General features: G+C 46.7%; 1 long non-coding RNA gene across 1 annotated transcript; it reads left to right on the top strand.

Annotated features, from left to right (window-relative positions):
- On the top strand, positions 1-21,275 carry LOC115645221. Its single transcript, XR_003998684.1, has 3 exons — positions 1-81; positions 2,818-2,822; positions 21,263-21,275. It is a non-coding gene; the product is annotated as an uncharacterized LOC115645221 (long non-coding RNA).
- The last annotated feature ends 1,920 nt before the right edge of the window (positions 21,276-23,195 follow it).

Raw genomic sequence — 23,195 nt, 5'->3', positions numbered from 1 at the left:
ATTGCCTAAGGAGGCTGTGGAATCTCCATCATTGGAGATTTGTAAGACCAGGTTAGAAAAATACCTATCAGGAATGATCTAGTTACTTAATCCTGCCTTTAGTGCAGGTGACTGAACTAGCTGACCCTATTGAGGTCCCTTCCAGTCCTACACTTTTATGATTTTAATGCATTGAAAATGCTGCAGCAATGATAACTTTCCTGGCTCATTTGACCATGTCACTCCTCTCTGTGTATCCTTCCACTGACTCACCTCTCTCCATCACCTCAAACACAAACTACTTGTCTTCACTTTCAAGGCCCTTCATGGTCTAACTCCACCCTACCTACCGCATCTTACATGCTACCGAAACATCAGTTCCCATCTCTCCTCTCTCAGTCATGCCAGCCTTCATTTTAAATTTTCAAAGAAGCAACTTTGTGTTTTCTTTTCATGCATGAGAATAATTCCCTGTAAACATCTGCAAAGCCACATCATTGTTGTTTTTCAAAGCCCTCCTTAAAATCTCATTTGCAGTGAGGCCTACAAAAACAAACAAAACTAACATATAGGCAACCAGCATGCTGAGACCATTGCCTATCATGCTGACCAATATTATCTCAGTGTTTTCTTGTGCTTCCCATTTGTCTGCTGTTTCCATCTCTTGTCTCTTGTCCCAAGGATTGTACAGTATATGACAAGGACTGACTTATTATTCTGTGTTTGTTCAGGGCCTAACACAGTTGGTCCCTGGTCCATGACTTGAGCTCCTAGGGGCTACTGCAAAACAAATAATAAACAGCAACAACTTGAGTAGCACTCCTCTAGAGAAGATCCAATTTACACTATTTGGATTTCTTGTGCAGTCATCTTTCTACCATGGAGCCAGGGATACCAGCAGGGTCCTGGAGGTACTACTACACCATGATATTCATTAACTAGAACAGGAGATTCCTTTCCTAGTTCAAAAATCATAGACGCTAGAGATGGAAAAGAATCTCTACTGAAAATGCCCTGACCTTACTATAAAGAGTTCTCTCCAAGAAGCACAGATGGACCCTCACACATGCCAAAGGCAAGTGGTCTGAAGCAGAAAGGAGAAATATAAAAGTCCAAGTGTCAAATTTTGGGGTTCAACCCAGACCACAGAGAGATTGTGTCATCACTTGTCCTGCAACCCTGGGTGCCTTAAAATGCTCTGCTACTGTGGTTCCCTGTCTGGATGCTCCCAGCCAGCATAAAAGCATGTACTAAGAATCTGAGTATTGAGTAGCCCTGGTTCAGCAGCTCTGATTCCAGCAGCCGGCTTGTTGCACCACATCACACTCTGGTCACCACCAGCCAAGTGACTCCAACACAACTCTAGTCCTGAATTTCCCCAAAACCATCTGCCCTGAAACATCCAGCCCTCTCTCGGAACATTCAGAGGAGTAATAAGGTCCATTGCTCCTTTAAAGAGACAAAAGCACAGCAGCTTGTTGCTTTAACAAGTTAATAATCACTTCAAGTCAAACACAGCGTTGGGATGATTTAGAATAAAAGTAAAACAAGTTTAATCAAAAAGAGAGTTTTTAAGAGATTTAAAATAGAAGGCATAAAGTCAGAAATGGTTGTAACAAAAGTAAAAAATGTTTTCTAATGTCTAAGACTTAACAAAACTACAGTCTTGGTTCTAGGTCAGAGTCTTACCACATCTCTTTCCAGCCAGGTGACTGACCATCTCCTTGGTCAGGATTTCCCAGAAAGTCCAAAGTGCTCGGTTCCGTTGTCTTCTTAGGTGAAAGATAACTTTGGATTCTTTGCCCCTCTCTTCTATAATTCAGTGAACTTTCGGAATGTATCCTTCTCAAAGTTCAGTGCCCTTGCTTTCAGGAAAGGTGCCATGGAGTCTAATGGAGAAAGTCCCATGATTGTTTCTTCACTGCTGGTGCTTTCTGTAATGCAAACTATCTGTCCCTGCAGCCTCCAAATTACCAGTGAATGGCCACCTGACTATGATTGCACCTGGATGGAAGTTTTGATCTTTCCTTTATCTGGAAAAAGCCTGTTTATCCATTCCCCAGACTTATCTGGTTCAAGCACATTTTAGTCCTATATTTCTTTCACATTTATACAGTTCTTTGAGCATTTACCATACATACACCACACACAAACATTAATGATCAGTGTGTTATGGGTTTTCCAACGATACCTTACATGACAACTATTAGATGCAGATGATGACATAAGTGAATTGGGGTACACTGAACTGATCAGGCCAGCTGAAACTCACTACCTGATACCAGTGGAGCCCCTTGCCTCTTTGGAATACTTTTATGGTCACTTTTATTGGGTGTTCACACCACACCAACCCTGACAGAGTTAATATAGCTGAGAAAGGGCCAGTTAGTGAGATAGCCCACATATGAGGGGTTTAGGCTGGAGAAGCAACCCCTGATTGGACAATGAAGGTCAGCTGAGCAGGTGTAGGCTAGGTCAGTATAAAGCCAGGAATCTGGCAACAAAAATGGCTGCAGTGAGGAAGTTTACAGCAACCCTCTGCTCATTAGAGAGGGCAGAAGGAAAGCCAGGGAAAGAGTAGAACCCCTGGGAGCCTGGCCCTGAGGGACGGGTGCACCCAGAAGACAGAAGTGTGTATAAGAAAGCCTGTGGGAGGCAGAGTGGGAAGCTGCCCAGAGAGAGAGCAGCAAGACTGGGAACTGAGCAGAACTTGGCTGCATGTTGTAGGGTCCCTAGGATGGAACCCAAAATGGTGGGCGGGCCTGAGTTCCCCTACCAGCCACTGATGGAATGGCATTGCCTGAACAGCACGTGAAATGAGACTCTATACCCCGGAAGGCCAAGTCACAAAGAAGAAGCTACAATTCCTGGAGTGAGCGAGCAGCCACAGAGTAAGAGAGAGAATAACAGGTAGAGAGAACACAAGGGGAGGCGTTGGATGGGGAAAAAGAGAGAATTCCCCAGAGCTGCTAGGAGGAGGTGGCCACCTGCAGTGGGTGAGTCTACACTGTGCCTGTCAGACAAAGATAAAAGCAATTGACCTAAGAGTCACAAGACATCTAAACTCAAATATGATTCTCTTGCAGAGCAAAAACTGCACAGCAGTAGCCTATATGAACTGACCATGGGACCAAAGTCCTCCATGCATTCTGCAGATCTCAGAATTCTGCATGGGCCAGAATAGAATTTGTAATGATCTCTGCAAAATATAGTCAAAGGAAGCTCAATATGTAAATGAGGCTGGAAGAACCGGCAAACACAATCTCTAGGAGAGTGGGAGTTTAAACCAAAACATCCTAGAAATGATCTTCAAAGAGTAGGTGACATCTCAAATTGCCCTCTTCGTGTCAAGCTGCAACAAGAAACTAGGTCTCTATTTCCAGGAACTAGGACAAAAAGAAGCAGAGAATAGATGTAATCTCTTCAGCAGAACAATATTGTCCCTTCCCATTTCCTTTCAGTCAGGGTAGCCCAGAAAATCAGGAAAGAATGAGATAGTGCTGATAGCTTCTTGCCTTCTAATAGGGGGACACCATGCAGTTCATGCCCTTTCATAAAAGGATATTTGCTACCAAAATATCTCAACAATGCTATCTCCATGTGATTGAGGGACTGGGGCCATTTCACAGTAGCACTTCACTTCTGAACTGGTGGATTAATCTGTTATGAGAAGACAAAAATACAGAACAAAATATTATTTTACACATCTTTGTGATATTGTTTTAGCCTGCTTGGCTGTATAATCAATGACAGTACATTGGCTTACATTGTGAAGACTCCCTTTAGAATTCAGAAAGTTAGAACATGTATTATTTTAATGAAAGCATAGATTGAAGGCTACAACAAAATCCACAGGAAGATGCTAAATCCTCCAACACTCTGGATTTTTCAACAGCCTGGATTTGGATTGACCCTAATAATGTATATACTTAGCACCTAGAATCACATGTATAAGATCCATAGAAAATACAATTTACCAGCTGTGCAAGTATTTTTCTAATGACTCAGACTCTCTGCTTTTTTGTTATTGTATAAAAAATGTGATGCTTTAAACTGAGCAGCATAAATTACAAAATTGCTTCTCTGCAGTAATATAATGTAAACTTTTTTCCTTTAGTTTGTATAGCTTAAAAAGAGGTATAAAAATTTCACGTATCCACTGCACCTCCTGGACTTTGTTTATTCTAAATGGTGGGAGACATTCAGATTCTCATCATTGAAGATAAACTCTGCCCTTTCACCCTTTCTGTAAATGAAATAGCACCAGTTCTGCTGTGTCTGGAGGTATCTATGCCCATTGAAGAGGGCCAGTATTTGCATCTACATATATAATCATTTTGGAAAACAACAGACAGTGTATCTCAGTTGATTCTGGTAATTCTGTGAACATTTTATGACAGAAAATTCACTTAAAGGTGCATTTCTGAGGCAATATTTCAACAGGAACAAATATAGAAGAATGAATATATGGTCTCAAAGGACAGGAAGCAATGTGTATGTTTTCTCATCATTAAGGGCCCAGTTCTACTCCCTAGGGCAGTGGGGGCAGGATCAAGCCCTACATAAAGACAGCCATATGGGATTGAGAAAGCATTTATTGCATATGCATAATAAAATGCTCCAAGTTTTAAATAAAAACGTGCTTACCTGCAACTTTGTCCAAGACATTGAATAATGAGATGTACAACAGCAAAAATGGCTTTCAAATAGAAACAATAGATAAATGTTGTTGTTGTGACCAGGTACCTAGAATGAACCATACTGAGACCTGGTCTACACTATGCGTTTAAACCTATTTTAGCAGCGTTAAACCGATTTAACGCTGCACCCGTCCACACAACGAGGCCCTTTATATCGATATAAATGGCTCTTTAAACCGGTTTCTGTTCTCCTCCCCGACGAGAGAAGTAGCGCTGAAATCGGTATTACCATATCGGATTAGGGTTAGTGTGGCCGCAAATCGACGGTATTGGCCTCCGGGCAGTATCCCACAGTGCACCATTGTGACCGCTCTGGACAGCAATCCGAACTCAGATGTACTGGCCAGGTAGACAGGAAAAGCCCTGCGAACTTTTGAATTTCATTTCCTGTTTGCCCGGCGTGGAGCTCTGATCAGCACGGGTGGCAATGCAGTCCCAAATCCAAAGAGCTCCAGCATGGACCGTACAGGAGATACTGGATCTGATCGCTGTATGGGGAGACAAATCTGTTCTATCAGAGCTCCGATACAGAAGACGAAATGAGAAAGCATTTGAAAAAATCTCCAGGCTATGATACAGAGTCCACAGCACAGTGCTGTGTGACAAGCGTAACAGAAAGCCAAAGAATCAAATGGATGCTCATGGAGGGAGGGAGGGAGTACTGAGGACTCCAGCTATCCCACAGTCCCCGCAGTCTCTGAAAAGCATTTGCATTCTTGGCTGAGCTCCCAATGCCTGTAGGGTCAAACACATTGTCCGGGGTGTTTCAGGGTATATGTCGTCAATTTACCATCCCTCCCCCCCGTGAAAGAAAAGGGAAAAAAATCGTTTATTGACTTTTTTATATGTCACCCTATGTCTACTGCATGCTGCTTGTAGATGCGGTGCTGCGGCACTGAATAGCAGCATCCTCTCCCCTCCCCTCTCCGGTGGCAGATGGTACCGTACAAAAGGACTGATCGCTGTCCTCATCATCCTGTGAGTGCTCCTGGCTGGCCTCAGATGAGGTCGGCCGGGGGCGCCTGGGTAAAAATAGGAATGACTCCTGGTCATTCCCGGTAGATGATACAGAACGGCTAGTAACCGTCCTCATCATAGCAACTGGGGGCTGAGTTCCACCAGCCCCCCCACCTTTCATGTGTAAAGAAAAGATTCTGTACTGCCTGGACTATCATAGCAGTGGGATGCTGGGCTCCTCTCCCGCCCCCCCCCACCGTTTAATGTCCTGTCTGGATTGTAATAGCAGCTGGAGGCTGCCTCTCCCTCATTTTATCTCACTAACAAGTCAGTGTTTCTTATTCCTGCATTCTTTATTACTTCATCATACAAATGGGGGGACACTGCCACGGTACCCCAGGAATGTTGGGGAAGGAGGGAAGCAACAGGTGGGGCTGTTGCAGGGGCATGCAGCTAATAATTTCTGCGGGATCTGACACGGAGCGGCTGTGCTCTCTGGTTCTCTGATACACTGGTTCTCTAGTACACTTGCCCCATATTCTAGGCAGGACTGACTCTATTTTTAGATAAACCATAAAGGAAAGATTGACTCGGGGAGTCATTCCCATTTTTGTCTTTGCGCCCCCGGCCGACCTCAGCGAAGGCCAGCCAGGAGCACCCATGACAGCAGCAGACGGTACAGAATAACTGATGACCGTCATCTCATTGCCAATTTACAACGGCACAACAGACGGTACAGAACAACTGGTAACCATCTCTGCTACCTTGCAATTGCAAATGAATGCTGCTGTGTAGCACTGCAGTACCGTCTCTGTCAGCGGCATGCAGTACACATACGGTGACAGTGACAAAAGGCAAAACGGGCTCCATGGTTGCCATGCTATGGCATCTGCCAGGGAAATCCAGGGAAAAAGGGTGCAAAATTATTGTCTGCCGTTGCTTTCACAGAGGAAGGAATGAGTGACGACATTTACCCAGAATCACCCGTGACACTGTTTTTGCACCATCATGCATTGGGATCTCAACGCAGAATTCCAATGGGCGGGGGAGACTGCGGGAACTATGGGATATCTACGGGATAGCTACCAAGAGTGCAACGCTCCAGAAATCGATGCTAGCCTCGGTACATGAACACACACCGCTGAATTATTGTGCTTTGTGTGGCTGTGTGCACTTGACTTTATACAATCTGTTTTACAAAACCGGTTTATGTAAAATCAGAATAATCGTGTAGTGTAGACATACCCTGAGAATGCCATGCTCAGCGCAGACTGCAAGAAACAGGCAGACAGTCCCCTAAAATTGGTGGTTTATTCTATAATTAGATTCACCAAACCAGTAGCAAAAGAGTTTCTGTAGCACCACACTGGTTAACAAGAACCCAGACACAGTCCTCCCCTTAGACATTCCAGCCCTTGATTCCCATCTAGACAAACTGGTCTAATACAGTGAGAGGTTACTGAAAACCCAATTCACCAGATGTGAGCTTCTATCAATTGCAAAGGATCAGACACTTACCCCCAGGTCAATATACATTTAAATCTTACCCAAATATCATGCTCTCAGCCAATCCTTAGCAAACTAACTACAAATTCATTAATAAAAGAATAGAGTTATAAATGGTTAAAAGACCATATACATGCAAATAATTGCGAAGTCCTTAGATCAAGTTTGTAACAGTGATGGAATAGTCTGCTGGCTTGGAAAAGTCTCTCTGGTAACTTCCAAAAGATTTGAATGTCCTCAGTCCATTGTTCAAAATACTCCTTTCAGTTGTAAATCCACAGTTAAAGACCTGGAGGAGGAATGAGGCAAAATAGAGAAGTTTCAGGTGTCTTTTATATCCTCTGCCATGTGCATGGAATGTTACTGTCCCAAACAATGCTCATACCCTTGTGTATGGAAAGTTACTGACAAAGATGGAGTCTGAGGTCACATGTCCACATCACATGCCATTACATGTTTTGCTGAATCACAGGGATGGCCATTGCTTGTTGCTGTCTGAGGTATCCTCAGGAAGAGCTATCTGGAGAATTGATTCTTTATAATGGCCCATCAAGCTTGAATAGTCCATTCACAATGAGCTGGCGAGACTGGTTGTAAACACTTCTTCTTCCAGTGATGTTGCTATGGGTGCTCCACTGTAGGTGCAGCAGTGCCCCCTGTATCTGGGATCAGAGATCTTCATCAACAGTGCCCATGGACTGCACATGCACACCTCTCCCCTCTCACGCCATAAGCGGGATATATATGTATAGTACTGTGCGGTCTGACCGCTCCCCAGTTCCTTCTCTTCCACTTTGGTCTGGGATGGAATCCATGGCAGAGCCTGCTTTTCCCTTTGCCTCCTTATATAGTGCTCTACCTGTTAGTTTTAGTGTAGGTTAGTACTTTCTTCTTCCCTCTATCTCCAATTTTTTTTCCACCTTACCTTAATTGTTACTTCATAGCTTAGGTATTTGTTTCTCTGCTTCCCTCTCATCTCAACCGGGAAGCTTTTTCCCTTATGCCCAGATCTCCTGGTTTTAAGAGGTGCGTCTCTTGTTGGGTCACATTCCTGGTAATGGACAAAAACTTGCAGTGTATTTGCCCTCTGGGAGAGGAACACATCCCACAAGTGTTCTCACTGACATGACTTGACTGCCACGGCCAGAAAAGACTGGGATATTCAGTTACAACTTCTCATGGAAAAATCACTATGACCAGCATCAGACCCAGGCCTGGACTCTCACCTGTGTGGCTTTTAACGCTCTGCGAAGTTGTCCACTGATTCTCATTTCCCATGTCCCTCTAAGAGGGAATCATCTCTTTGTCACTGATGAGAAGAAGCAGGATCCTTCCTCACTCTCTGAGGCACAGCCTGCCAGAACACTATCCCCTGCAATGTAAGTCGCCTCAATGTCCTCAGACATGGGACATAGCTCCTGGGCCCATCTGACCATCTCTGGTACCGGAACGAAACAACTATCTAAAGACACTAACCAGGCAGACCTATAGCCCTTGGCACCATCTTCAGCTCTGGAGACGAAGACAGACCAACTTCTGGGTGCTACAGCACCAACAATAGGTCTAGGACCAGCATCCTTTAGGGTACCAAGCAAGTCCTTGACACTGAGCAAGTCTTCAGCTCCACTTGCTGGCTGCTCAGGAGAATGCATCTCTCCCTCAGCACTGAGTCATGCACCAGTGCCAAGGATACTCCTTCCTCCTACCCAAGAATTCAGATGCCCTAAAGACCTACTTGTATCTGACATACCTGAGTCACCACTGCTTAGACATAACCTCCCCTACTTCCACCCTTCTCTCTGGACTTCCCTTTCTCCTTTGAGGACAGCACTCCAACTTCTCCAGTGATGAGGAAGAAGAGGAGGAGGAATGCCCCATCTCATGCAAACAGCTTCCACTGCACATCCACAATCCACACCAGAACCCTGGTATGGACCACCATGGATGCAATCCCACATTCCATATTGTCCATACTAGGATCTCTGGGCCATATACAGGGCATTTCTCTTCTTCCCCTGATGAGGCTATCATGCCTCCACCTCCTCCTGCTGATGACGACTTCAAGCATTTTCAAGAATTATTTCACAGGATTGGGACTCCCTCCAGGTTTCTTTGGAGGAAGTGCAAGATCAGCAACATAAACTACTCGATATTCTGCACACATCCTCATCCTCCACAATAGCACTCCCTATTAATGATGCCCTTCTCAATCGCACTAAAGTGCTCTGGAAGACACCAGGGTCCATCCCTCTGACTTGCAAATGGGCAGACAAAAATATTATGTTCCCGCAAAAGATATGGAATTTATTTTCTCTCATCCTACTCCAAATTTCTTAGTAGTTAATATGGTGCAAGATAAAAGGACACCAATAGCAGCCTTGATCCACCTATCAGGTTCTTGGAAAAGTGCGCACAGTTACACATGCAATGTCTTCAGGCTTGGCTACGTACAGTATATATACCTCACAGGCATAGCCTGCACAAACTCTTATCCATGCCCACGAGGGTCAAGGACTCACTACTCTGGTGACACAGCCCAAGAACATTTGTGTCAGGGTTCCTTTCCTTCAACTGGCACCCCACCATGATTCTAACAACTGATGCCTCCTTAATCAGTTGGGGAGCGCACCTTCACACTCATACAGTGCAAGGAAGATGATCCTTAACCAAATCCACCCTACACATCAACCTCCTGAAGCTCTGAGTGGTCCACAATGTCTGCTGATATTTCCTCCCAGTTATTTCACATTGCACCATCAGAGTCATGACGGACTATATTGCCTGCACGTTTTACAAAGCAGGCAAGGCGGATCAAGGTCTCAGTCTTTATGCTTGGAGGCACTGAAATTATGGAACTGGTGTATCCAGCATGACATCACCACCTCAGCCACATAACTCTCTGGACATCAGAACACCACCGGGGACTCATTGAGCAGGAGATTCTCCCATGAACACAAGTGGGAATGGGATATGTGTATTATTCAGCTCATCTTCAACTACTGGGGGATTCCCCACCAGAGATCTTTTTGCCACACCACAAAACGCCTGCTGCCCTCAATTCTGCTCGAGAGTGGGACTGGGACATAGAACTCTGGGAAACGCATTTCTCAATCACATGGGATGCACCACTGCTCTATACCTTCCCTCCCTTCCCCCTTCTTTTTCAAGTACTCCACAAGATACAGAGGGACTAAGCCCATGTCAACCTTTTAGCTCCAACATGGCCATGAGAGATCTGGTATACTTACCTCCTTTGCATGATGGCATGCTAACCAATCTCTCTCCATCCAACTCTGTGATTCCTTTCACAGGATGCAGGTCACATCCTCCACCCCAATCCACAGCTGCTCCACCTGAAAGCATGGCTCCTCCATGGTTCTGGGATTCATTAATATCCTGTTCAGAAGTAGTTAAACATATATTCTTGAACAGCAGATGCGACATGAGTAGATGCACCTATCTCCACAAATGAGCTAGATTCCAATGTGGTGCTCCTCCCATCCCTAGGACATAATGAGCACTCCACTACTACTTATCTTGAACTATATTTATACCTTAAACTATTGGGATTGTCCACCAGCTCCATTCGTGTGCATTTGGCAGCCATCACGACTTTCCACTGCCACATAGATGGCCACTCCATCTCCACACACCCAATCATGAAATGTTAACTGAAGGGCCTCCAAAATCTTTTCCCTCACATACGGGATCCAACCCCAGCCTGGGACTGGCCTCATCCAATGCTCTCTTACTAGACCTTCATTCAAAGCAATGGCAACATGCTCCTATATTCATTTATCAATTTAAATGGCATTTCTTCTCACCATCATATCTGCCAATGGGTCAGTGAAACTGAAGCCCTTATGGCATATTCCCCATATACAGTTTTTCATATGACAAAGTTCCACCATGTCCACATCCCAAATTTTTACTCAAGGTACCATCCTCTTTCCATCTTAATCAACCTATCCACCTTCCTTCCGTCTTTCCAGAGACTCATGGTAACCGACAGGACGCAGCACTGCACTCCCTGGATGTCAGATGAGCATTAGCTTTCTAGCTGGACAGAACTAAACCTTTCTGAAAATAACCACATTTATTCCTTTCAACAGCCAAAAGATCCAAGGGCACAGCCATCTCTAAGCAACACCTTTCTAAGTGGATCATGCAGTGTATACATCTGTCCTATCAACTACACAATCGACAACCTCTTATTGGAATGAGAGCACATATCACCCACTTGTTCTCCACCTCCATTGCTTTTCTCAATCATTTCCTCATTGCTGACATTTGCAAAGTGGCCACATGGGCATCAGCTGACACTTTTGCCCATCTCTACACCATTACTCGCACCACTGCTGCAGACACTCTCCTACAGCATACTGTTCAATCATCTTCAGTAAATACCACTCTGAAGCCCCAGTCTTTCAATTAGGGGCACTTCTTTTTAGTCACCTACAGTGGACAAAGGGACATCACTTGAAGAAAAGAAGGTTACTTGCCCTGTGCAGTAACTGAGATTCTTTGAGGTGTGTGTCGCCAGTATCAGATTTACCATGGCACCACTGGTGCCGTGGCACTGGACTCACAGTCCAAAGGGGCCCCAGCCTGGCACACTCTTCTCTGCCCTGCCCTCCCTCCATAGGAGCAGAAGCTTAGTGCTGCTGGCTCCTACTGCAGCAGGGCAGGCTCTGCCAGCAGCCAAGCTCCTCCCCGCCCCTCTTTCCCCAGCGTTCTACATTCCCTTCCCCTGCCCCGCCGCTGATCAGCTGCTCCGGGAAGGGGGAGGAGGAGGAGAAGAGGCAGGTGCAGGGCCTTGGGGAAGGGACTGGAATTGGAGCATACCCCCCACCCATGAGCACCCCCACAATCCCAGCCTACACCCACAGCCCTCTGCCTACTCTGACCCCTGCACCCTTCTCACATAGTCCCAGCCCCATGCCTACCCTGACGCTTGCACCCCCTCACACATCCCCAGCTCCCTGCCCTGACTCCTGCACCTCCACACATACCCCCCCACACACCCTATGCCCTGGCTCCTGAACCCCCCCACATCCCCACCCCCATCCTGAGCACCAAACATGAGCTCCTGCACCCCCTGCATTCCCACCTGCATTCCTCTCACCAAACAGGAACTGCCCCAGGTAAGGACTCCATACCCCAACCTCCCGCCCCAACCCTGAGCCCTCTTCCTCACCCTAGCTCCTGGCCAGACCCTGCACCCCAACATTTTTTTACAATATTTGGAAAAATCATTAAGTGGTCCATCGATACTCTCTGCAATTTTCAAGTGGTTAGTGAAAAAATGAGTTAGACTACAAGAACAATCAAGGTACCTCACTTTACTTTCATTTACTTGTGTGACAGGGTCAGGCCAGATAGCTACAGGATAGTGATCAAAGACAGATATATTAACCCCAGGTTAAGTAGGTCCCCTTTCTCTGGGTAAGGTAACAGAAGGTTCCAGAACAGTCAGGAATTTTCTGGAAACAAGGCAGACAGGCTGATTAGAACACCTGCAGCCAATCAAGAAGCTGCTAGAATCAATTAAGGCAGACTAATCAGGGCACCTGGTGTCATAACCTTAGTCCCAGATTTGGACCTTAGCGTCCAAAATATGGGGGTTAGCATGAAAACCTCCAAGCTTAGCTACCAGCTTGGACTTGGTACTTGCTGCCACCACCCAAAAAATTAGAGTGTTTTGGGGCACTCTGGTCCCCCTGAAAAACCTTCCCTGGGGACTCCAAGACCCAAATCCCTTGAGTCTCACAACAAAGGGAAATAATCCTTTTTCCCTTCCCCCCTCCAGGTGCTCCTGGAGAGATACACAGACACAAGCTCTGTGAATCCAAACAGAGTGACTCCCCCTCTCCGTTTCCAGTCCTGGAAACAAAAGCACTTTCCTCTTCACCCAGAGGGAATGCAAAATCAGGCCAGCCAATTCAACACACACAGATCTCCCCTGATTTCTTCCTCCCACCAATTCCCTGGTGAGTACAGACTCAATTTCCCTGAAGTAAAGAAAAACTCCAACAGGTCTTAAAAGAAAGCTTTATATAAAAAGAAAGAAAAATACATACAAATGGTCTCTCTGTATTAAGGTGACACAATACAGGGTCAATTGCTTAAAAGAATATTGAATAAACAGCCTTATTCAAAAAGAATACAAATCAAAGCACTCCAGCACTTATATTCATGCAAATACCAAAGAAAAGAAACCATATAACTTACTATCTGATCTCTTTGTCCTTACTTTAGAAACAGAAGACTAGAAAGTAGAAACTACTTCTCCAAAGCTCAGAGAAAGCAGGCAGACAGAAAACAAAGACTCAGACACAAACTTCCCTCCACCCAGAGTTGGAAAAATCCGGTTTCCTGATTGGTCCTCTGGGCAGGTGCTTCAGGTGAAAGAGACATTAACCCTTAGCTATCTGTTTATGACACGCCCCCCAAATTGCAGACAGTGGGGACGCTCACTGGCGGCGATTTCCTTCTAGAACTTGAAAATAAACAGATTAATACAACACATGCACCTTTACATATACCCCTAAGTATATAACTAACAGACTTCTACATTTTAAGAACACTTTTTAACTACTGGATTCTGGGAAACTCTCACGGGAGAGTGCATCAGCAACTTTGTTAGAAGCTCCTGTGATATGTTGAATTTCAAAATCAAAATCTTGGAGAGCTAAACTCCAACGAAGAAGTTTCTTGTTGTTCCCCTTGGCAGTATGAAGCCACTTTAGTGCAGCATGGTCAGTTTGTAGCTGGAACCGCCGTCCCCAAACATATGGGCGTAGCTTTTCCAGGGCGTACACAATGGCATAGCATTCCTTTTCACTGACTGACCAGTGACTTTCCCTCTCAGACAGTTTCTTGCTGAGAAACACGACAGGATGGAAGTTGTGATCTGTTGCTTCCTGCATGAGCACTGCTCCTATACCACGCTCAGATGCATCCGTGATTACTAGGAATGGCTTGTCAAAGTCCGGGGCCCTGAGCAAAGGGTCAGACATGAGCATTGCCTTAAGCTGGGTAAAGGCCTTTTGACACTCATTAGTCCACTTAACGGCATTTGGCTGGGTCTTTTTGGTCAGGTCGGTCAGTGGGGCAGCGATTTGGCTGTAGTGTGGTACAAATCGCTTGTAGTATCCGGCCAAGCCTAAGAAGGATTGGACTTGCTTCTTGGACCGTGGGACAGGCCACTGTTGGATAGCATCCACCTTGGCCTGTAGGGGGTTTATGGTTCCTCGACCCACCTGGTGCCCCAGGTAAGTCACTCTGTTTTGGCCTATTTGACACTTTTTGGCCTTAACAGTTAGTCCTGCCTGCCTGATGCGCTCAAAGACCTTTTCCAGGTGTAGTAGGTGTTCGGGCCAGGAGTCTGAAAAAATGGCCACATCATCGAGGTAGGCAACTGCAAATTCTCCCAGTCCAGCTAGTAGACCATCTACCAGCCTCTGGAAGGTGGCGGGTGCATTTCGAAGGCCGAAAGGAAGGACATTGAATTCATACACCCCCGCATGGGTGACGAATGCTGACCTCTCCTTGGCAGGTTCATCTAGCGATACTTGCCAGTACCCCTTGGTTAAGTCTATTGTAGAGATGAACTGGGCACGTCCCAACTTCTCCAATAGCTCATCAGTACGTGGCATTGGATAGTTGTCCGGATGAGTTACTGCATTTAGCTTACGGTAGTCCACGCAAAAGCGTATTTCCCCATCTGGTTTGGGTACTAGAACCACTGGAGATGCCCATGCACTGGTAGATGAGCGGATTATACCCATCTGTAGCATGTTCTGGATCTCCCGTTCTATAGCAGCTTGGGCATGAGGAGACACCCGGTAGGGTGGGGTTCTGATTGGGTGAGCATTACCTGTATCAATGGAGTGGTATGCCCGTTCAGTCCGTCCTGGGGTGGCTGAGAACAATGGGGCGAAGCTAGTGCACAGCTCCTTGATTTGTCGCCGCTGCAGACGTTCCAGGGTGGTTGAGAGGTTCACCTCTTCCACGCCACCGTCTTTTTTCCCGTCGTAGTAGACACCGTCAGGCCACTCAGCATCATCTCCCTGGACTGTAAACTGACAAACCTGTAAGTCTCTGGAATAGAAAGGCTTGAGAGAATTAACATGGTACACTTTAGGCTTTAGTGAGGAATTGGGAAATGCTATGAGGTAGTTTACAGTTCCCAGGTGCTCTTGGACCGTGAATGGCCCTTCCCATGATGCTTCCATCTTATGGGCCTGTCGCGCCTTCAAGACCATAACCTGGTCTCCTACCTTGAAAGAACGTTCTCTGGCATGTCTGTCATACCAGGCCTTTTGCTCTTCCTGAGCATCCTTTAGGTTCTCTCTAGCAAGGGCTAAAGAGTGTCGGAGGGTGCTTTGTAGGTTGCTTACAAAGTCCAGAATGTTAGTTCCTGGAGAAGGTGTAAACCCCTCCCATTGCTGCTTTACCAACTGTAATGGCCCCTTAACCTCGTGACCATACACAAGTTCAAATGGTGAAAACCCTAAACTGGGATGTGGTACAGCCCTGTAGGCAAACAGCAACTGCTGCAACACTAGGTCCCAATTATTGGAGAATTCGTTGATGACTTTTCGTATCATGGCCCCCAAAGTTCCATTGAACCTTTCCACCAGGCCATTGGTTTGATGGTGGTATGGGGTGGCAACCAAGTGATTCACCCCATGAGTTTCCCACAGTTTTTCCATGGTCCCTGCCAGGAAATTAGACCCTGAATCTGTAAGGATGTCAGAGGGCCAACCTACCCTGGCAAAGATGTCTGTTAGGGCCAGGCACACAGTGTTAGCCCTGGTGTTGCCTAGAGCTACTGCTTCTGGCCATCGGGTAGCAAAGTCCACTAAAGTCAGTACATACTGCTTTCCTCTGGGCGTCTTTTTTGGGAAAGGGCCCAGAATATCCACAGCTACTCGCTGAAATGGGACCTCAATTATGGGGAGTGGCTGGAGAGGGGCCTTGACCTGGTCTTGAGGCTTTCCCACTCTTTGGCATACCTCACAAGACCGGACATACTTGGCAACGTCCTTGCCCATCCCCTCCCAGTGGAAGGACTTCCCCAACCGGTCTTTGGTTCTGTTCACCCCAGCATGGCCACTGGGATGATCATGGGCTAAGCTTAAGAGCTTTCCCCGGTACTTAGTTGGAACCACCAACTGTTTTTGCGGCTGCCATTCCTCCCGGTGTCCACCAGAAAGAATTTCCTTGTATAAAAGTCCTTGGTCTATAACAAACCGGGATCGATTAGAAGAGCTGAGAGGCGGTGGGGTGCTCCGTGCCACCGCCCACGCTTTCTGAAGGCTGTCATCTGCTTCCTGCTCAGTCTGGAACTGTTCCCTTGAGGCTGGGGTCACCAGTTCTTCCTCAGACTGTGGACTTGGGCTTGGTCCTTCTGGAAGCGATGTAGGTGATGGGGTTGTTTCCGTTGCTGGTGAACCGCTCTCTGCTGGTGCACCTGAGGGTATTTCAGGCTCTGGCTGAGCCTTTTGGGTATGGCTATCTGTTGCTTCTGCCAGTTGTGGCTCGCTGGCGCCCACTGGCGTTGAGTTTGAAGATGGGGTTGCAATCGCTGGTGCTGGGTGCTGTTCCAGTTCCGGGCCTGGGACTGGAGATGCTGTGGCTGTTTCAGTGGTAGGCATGGAATCCGGGTCCACTACCTCTGTCTGGGTCTCTGGTAACACAGACGGGGCCTCTGTGGACGGCTCAGGAACAGGAATGGGTCTGGAAGCTTGCCTGGTTTGGCTACGGGTAACCATTCCCACTCTCTTGGCTCGCCTCACCTGGTTGGCCAAGTCTTCCCCCAGTAGCATGGGGATAGGATAATTGTCATAGACTGCAAAAGTCCACATTCCTGACCAGCCTTTGTACTGGACAGGCAGTTGAGCTGTAGGCAAGTCTACAGCTTGTGACATGAAGGGGTAAATTGTCACTTTGGCCTTTGGGTTGATGAATTTGGGGTCAACGAAGGATTGGTGGATAGCTGACACTTGTGCCCCCGTGTCTCTCCACGCAGTAACCTTCTTTCCGCCCACTCTCAAATTTTCCCTTCGCTCCAAGGGTATTTGAGAGGCATCCGGGCCTGGGGATCTTTGGTGTGATGGTGGTGTAATGAATTGCACTCGCATGGTGTTCTTGGGACAGTTGGCCTTGATATGTCCCAGTTCATTACACTTAAAGCATCTTCCATCTGATGGGTCACTGGGCCGAGGTGAGTTACTGGAGACTGGTGAGGTGGAAGGGTAGGGTGTCTGTGGCTTTACTTGGGTGTTATGGGGGGTCTTTGGCTGTCCTCGGTTGTAGGGTTTATGGTCTGTGTGCCCCCTGGGGTAATGGTTCCCCTTGACAGTAGCTTTCTTGCTTTCTGCCAGTTCCATCCATTTGGCTATAATCTCCCCCGCCTCAGCGAGATCTTTGGGTTTTCCATCTTGTATGTACCGTGTGATGTCTTCAGGAACACCATCCAAGAACTGCTCCATTTGTATGAGGAGATGCAGTTCTTCCAAGGTTTGGACGTTGTTTCCTGTTATCCAGGCCTCATAGTTTTTTGCAATGTAGTAGGCGTGTTTGGGAAATGACACCTCTGGTTTCCACTTTTGGGTTCTGAAGCACCGACGGGCATGATCTGGGGTTATCCCCATTCTGTATCTGGCCTTGGTTTGAAAAAGTTTATAGTCATTCATTTGCTGCTTAGGCATTTCAGCTGCCACCTCTGCTAAAGGTCCACTGAGCTGTGACCTCAATTCTACCATGTACTGGTCTTCGGGGATGCTGTACCCAAGACAGGCTCTTTCAAAATTTTCCAAGAAGGCCTCGGTGTCATCACCTGCCTTGTAGGTGGGAAATTTCCTGTGCTGTGGAGCAATAAGTGGCGCCGGTTTGTTAGGGTTGGCTGGCACAGGCAGCCCAGCTTTTGCCAACTCCAGTTCATGTTTTCTCTGTTTTTCCTTCTCTTCCATTTCTTTTTGGTGTTTTTCCATTTCTTTTTGGTGTTTTTCCATGTCTCGGCGGTGGGCCAACTCTTCTTCTGCTTGTTTCCTTCGGTAGGCCACCTCTTCTTCTTCTAGTTTTCTTTTGTGTGCTGCCTCTAAGGCTGCCAGTTTGATGCATTCTTCCTTTTCTTTCAGCTCCATCTCTTTTTGTTTTATTTCTAGTTCCTGTTTGTGTTTTTCCATCTCTCGCCTGTGTTCAGCTTCTGTGATTTGTCCCTCGGCTTCAATTTTTGCCTTAGAAGTCATGATTCCTGTTTTCTTGTGTTGGGGTGCCCTCCGGTGTTTATCTTCTGAACTGCAGGTTCTCTGTTGCCTCCTGAAGTCTGCCTAGCAACAGTGCCTTTAGCTAATCTTCAATGTTAAGTAAACCTGAAAAACCACTTTATTTGCATATATATAGTTCTGGTAATGACTCTCAATGGGAGTGCTATTGTGTGACAAAAGACTCTTAATAGCACCTTAATGATTTCTTGCTTAAGATGCAAGCCACAAACTGCCAGAGAGAGCAGAAAAAAAAAATTCTCTCTGGTTCCCTTTTAAAACCAAACTGTTTCTCTCTGCTAAAAAGCCCTTAGCAGAGAAAAGAAAAATATAATATTCCTACTGGCTTCTGGATTCTGTCTATCTCCCAACCGCTGCTACACCATGTCATAACCTTAGTCCCAGATTTGGACCTTAGCGTCCAAAATATGGGGGTTAGCATGAAAACCTCCAAGCTTAGCTACCAGCTTGGACTTGGTACTTGCTGCCACCACCCAAAAAATTAGAGTGTTTTGGGGCACTCTGGTCCCCCTGAAAAACCTTCCCTGGGGACCCCAAGACCCAAATCCCTTGAGTCTCACAACAAAGGGAAATAATCCTTTTTCCCTTCCCCCCTCCAGGTGCTCCTGGAGAGATACACAGACACAAGCTCTGTGAATCCAAACAGAGTGACTCCCCCTCTCCGTTTCCAGTCCTGGAAACAAAAGCACTTTCCTCTTCACCCAGAGGGAATGCAAAATCAGGCTAGCCAATTCAACATACACAGATCTCCCCTGATTTCTTCCTCCCACCAATTCCCTGGTGAGTACAGACTCAATTTCCCTGAAGTAAAGAAAAACTCCAACAGGTCTTAAAAGAAAGCTTTATATAAAAAGAAAGAAAAATACATACAAATGGTCTCTCTGTATTAAGGTGACACAATACAGGGTCAATTGCTTAAAAGAATATTGAATAAACAGCCTTATTCAAAAAGAATACAAATCAAAGCACTCCAGCACTTATATTCATGCAAATACCAAAGAAAAGAAACCATATAACTTACTATCTGATCTCTTTGTCCTTACTTTAGAAACAGAAGACTAGAAAGTAGAAACTACTTCTCCAAAGCTCAGAGAAAGCAGGCAGACAGAAAACAAAGACTCAGACACAAACTTCCCTCCACCCAGAGTTGGAAAAATCCGGTTTCCTGATTGGTCCTCTGGGCAGGTGCTTCAGGTGAAAGAGACATTAACCCTTAGCTATCTGTTTATGACACCTGGGTTTAAAAAGGAGCTCACTTCAGTTTGTGGTGCACGTGTGAGGAGCTGAGAGTGAGAGGGTGTGCTGCTGGAGGACTGAGAAGTACAAACATTATCAGACACCAGGAGGAAGGTCCTGTGGTGAGGATAGAGAAGGTGTTTGGAGGAGGTCATGGGGAATTAGCCCAGGGAATTGTAGCTGCCATACAGCTGTTACAGGATGCACTATAGATGGCTGCAATCCACAGGGCCCTGGGCTGGAACCCGGCATAGAGAGCGGGCCCGGATTCCCCCCAAAACCTCCCAACTCCTGATCCAACACAGGAAGATCTCAAAGGCTAATGAAAATCTGCCAGTAAGTGCAGGATCCACCAAGGTAAAGAAGGACCTTTGTCACACTTGCTATTACTTATAGGAGGAGGATGAAGAAAAAAAGAATGAAAAAACAGGGATGGGAGGAGATAAGAGAGAATGTTCTTTTTCTTGGTTGGGTCTCAAGGAGGGGCCCCAAAAATGAAGCTGAGCACAGGGCCAGGGGGCCCCACTAACTCTGAATCCACCACAGGCTGTCACATCACCTGGGATGGGGATACTGTGTTAACTGATCCCCACAGTATCCAACCTACCTGGGCAGTACAGCAGACATGGCCCTGCCCATTAGCGCTCTCCACTCCCTAGCCCACCCACCCCTTGCTTCCCACCGCTTAAAGCTTAGCCTTCTCACTTTTAAAAATGATTGCTTGCCCCTCCTGCCCCCGCCCCATTGCCAGGTATCCAGTTTTAGACTGGAAACTCCAGTAGAAAATGGAACCTGGGAGTCCAGTTAGCAGTGCTGACTGGAAACTAAAAGTCCAGTTATAGGAGTAACCACATTACCCTCTGCTCCTCCCACTCCCAACATCCACCCCAGAGGGCCGGAAGAGAACCTGTCCCGCTGCTGCTGAATGTCACGGAGTGTGGGGGAGTCAGGGTCCCACACCCCGGACTTCCTGCGATTCACCTTGATTCTCAGCCAGCCAGTAAAACAGAAGGTTTATTAGGTGACAGGAACACAGTCAAAGCAGAACTTGTAGGTATGGAAAACAGGACCCCTCAGTCAGGTCCGTCTTGTGGGGAAGGGAGCCAGACACCAGTGCTGGGCCTCCCTCCATTTCCCCAGCCAGCTCCAAACTGCACCCCACTCCAGCCCCTCCTCTGTTCTTTGTCTCTTTCCGCAGGCCAGGAGGCCCCTGATCTCTTTGTTCTCCAACACCTTCAGTTGGCACCTTGCAGGGGAGGGGCCCAGACCAACAGCTGCCAGGAGACGGTGTGTCAGCCATTCTCTGTGCAAACAGCATCACACCTGCCCTCTAGGGCTCTGCAACAATCACACAGCCTTATCCCACCACTTACGTATTTAAGAAATGTATAAGGGAAACTGAGGGACTCACACAGTATTTAGAGAAAATGTTAAGAACATTCCTACTTTGTCACACTGGAGGAGTGGCAACTCAGTGCAGAGAGAGACAAAGAGAATGGGCTAGAGGAATAGCTCAGTGATTTGAACATTGGCCTACTAAACCCAGGGTTGTGAGCCCAATCCTGAAGGGGGAGCTGGGGCAAATATCAGTATTTGGTCCTGCTAGTGAAGGCAGGGGGCTGGACTCAATGACCTTTTGGGGTCCCTTCCAGTTCTATGAGATAGGTATAGCTCCATATATTAGAACTAGGGAGAAGGTAAGTACCCGCTCTATGTTGGCAGGAGCGGGGACGGGGGATCCTGTTTACCCCTTCCCCAGCCCTTCTACACTTGCAGTTTACCCTAGCCCCTCTGTTGCTCCAGGGACCAACCCTACTCCCACCCCACTGTGCTTTTTCTCCCGGCCCCTTTTACAAGCTTTCCCCAAAGGGCCCACAAATAAGTTTGGAGCCAGGTCCACAAAAAGTTAATCCGGCCTTATGTTGCTATAGGCACTCAACTACCTGCCCTCCTCCCCTCTGCTTCAGAACTGAAACATAAGCTCTGTGGCAGGGAAGGAACTGGGGAGCGGTCAGACCGTACAGCACTATATATATTTCCCACTCACAGTGCGAAAGCAGGGAGTTGTGCATGTGCAGTGGGCACTGCCGAAGATCTCCAATCCCAGATGCAGGGAGCACTGCTGCACATGCAGTGGAGCATCCATAAAGACACACATCTCAAAGAACCTCAGTTATTGCACAGGGTAAGTAACCTTCTCATTTGAGATACCAATATATAGCCAATATTCATAACTTCAGATACAGTGATGATACATGGATTTAACTAGGATAATCATACTTGACAGATTGTAATTTTTCCATTGACACCTTATGATGCATTTTGTATAAGATTTGTTGCAACTGTGTAACGGGCAGCAACAATGATACAATGGTCATCTTCGATCATAGAGCATATCCCTTAGTAAAACAAAATTCTATAGGCAGCAGACCAGCAGTTGTGGCTGGAGGCAGCACAGAGGGCTTGTGGTGGTGCCTCAACTTATGCTCCATGAGGGCTTCTTGGGAGGCGGAGCATCTGAATCAGCACACGATTTCTCACCCAACCTGTTGCAGCTCGGTAAGGCAACATTGTGCTTAGGGCCAGTCCCTGTCGGGGATCCACCCTTATGCCTATGTCAGTGCTTCTTAAGTGCACAGTGCTCCTGCGGTTGCAGATGTACTGGGGCACCAGTGCGCAAGAGGGAGCTAGGGGCATGCTCACTCGTGGTGACAGGTGCCACTTTGGTGGATCCAATCCGATTGCACACGTGGACGCATAGCCTCCTCCATCAGATACTTGTAGAGGCGCAGTTCTTTGGCTTCAAGTGCGAGGCAGGAACAAGCGACAGATGGAGCAGTGGGCAATGATGTGGACTTCACCAAAGCAGTAGAGACAACATTGGTGCTCATCGCTCACAGAGAAGGAGCATAGGCATGAAGCACAATCCTTGAAGCTGGCCTGCCGGGACACAATCCCGGGAGGGGTCTCCCCATGGTAATAAAGTCCAACAAGAGCCATCTAACTCTAGGCAACTAGAAAAACTATAAAACTATGTATAACGGCAGGAAGAGGCAAAGAGTTCTCTTAGGAAGCACCAAGGAACAGGTGTTCTGACTCTGGCCATGTGGCAGTAAGGGAGAATTGGAGCACCATCGACCTGCACAGCCTCTTAAAACCTCAAACGTATGTGCAGGTCAACGGACACTACTATGAAAAGTTCCAGCTCCATCGCATGGCGCACATGTGCACACACATCGGCAATCCATATAGGGACCATCACTCAGAGAAAATGTTCATACATCTTTATTTTTTTACATAATATTCCAGAAACTTCTTTCAGGACACATGAAACTTTTTATTTTCCCTGACTACAAAATGTTTATCCAGATATATTGCTATACCATATAGGATTTGCTCTGTTTATATGAGAGAAAAATAGTCCAGTGGAACAAGTATTCCACAGGAGGAATGGTGTTTCGAATGAATATAAAAGTTTAAGAGAAAACTGTTCTTCTACTCAAAATTAAAGTCAACAACACCT

The sequence above is a fragment of the Gopherus evgoodei genome, chromosome 2, assembly GCF_007399415.2.
Source record: "Gopherus evgoodei ecotype Sinaloan lineage chromosome 2, rGopEvg1_v1.p, whole genome shotgun sequence".
Lineage (NCBI taxonomy): Eukaryota > Metazoa > Chordata > Testudines > Testudinidae > Gopherus > Gopherus evgoodei.
The sequence above is the reverse complement of the archived record's forward strand: the minus strand, read 5'-3'. Positions and strand labels throughout refer to the sequence as shown.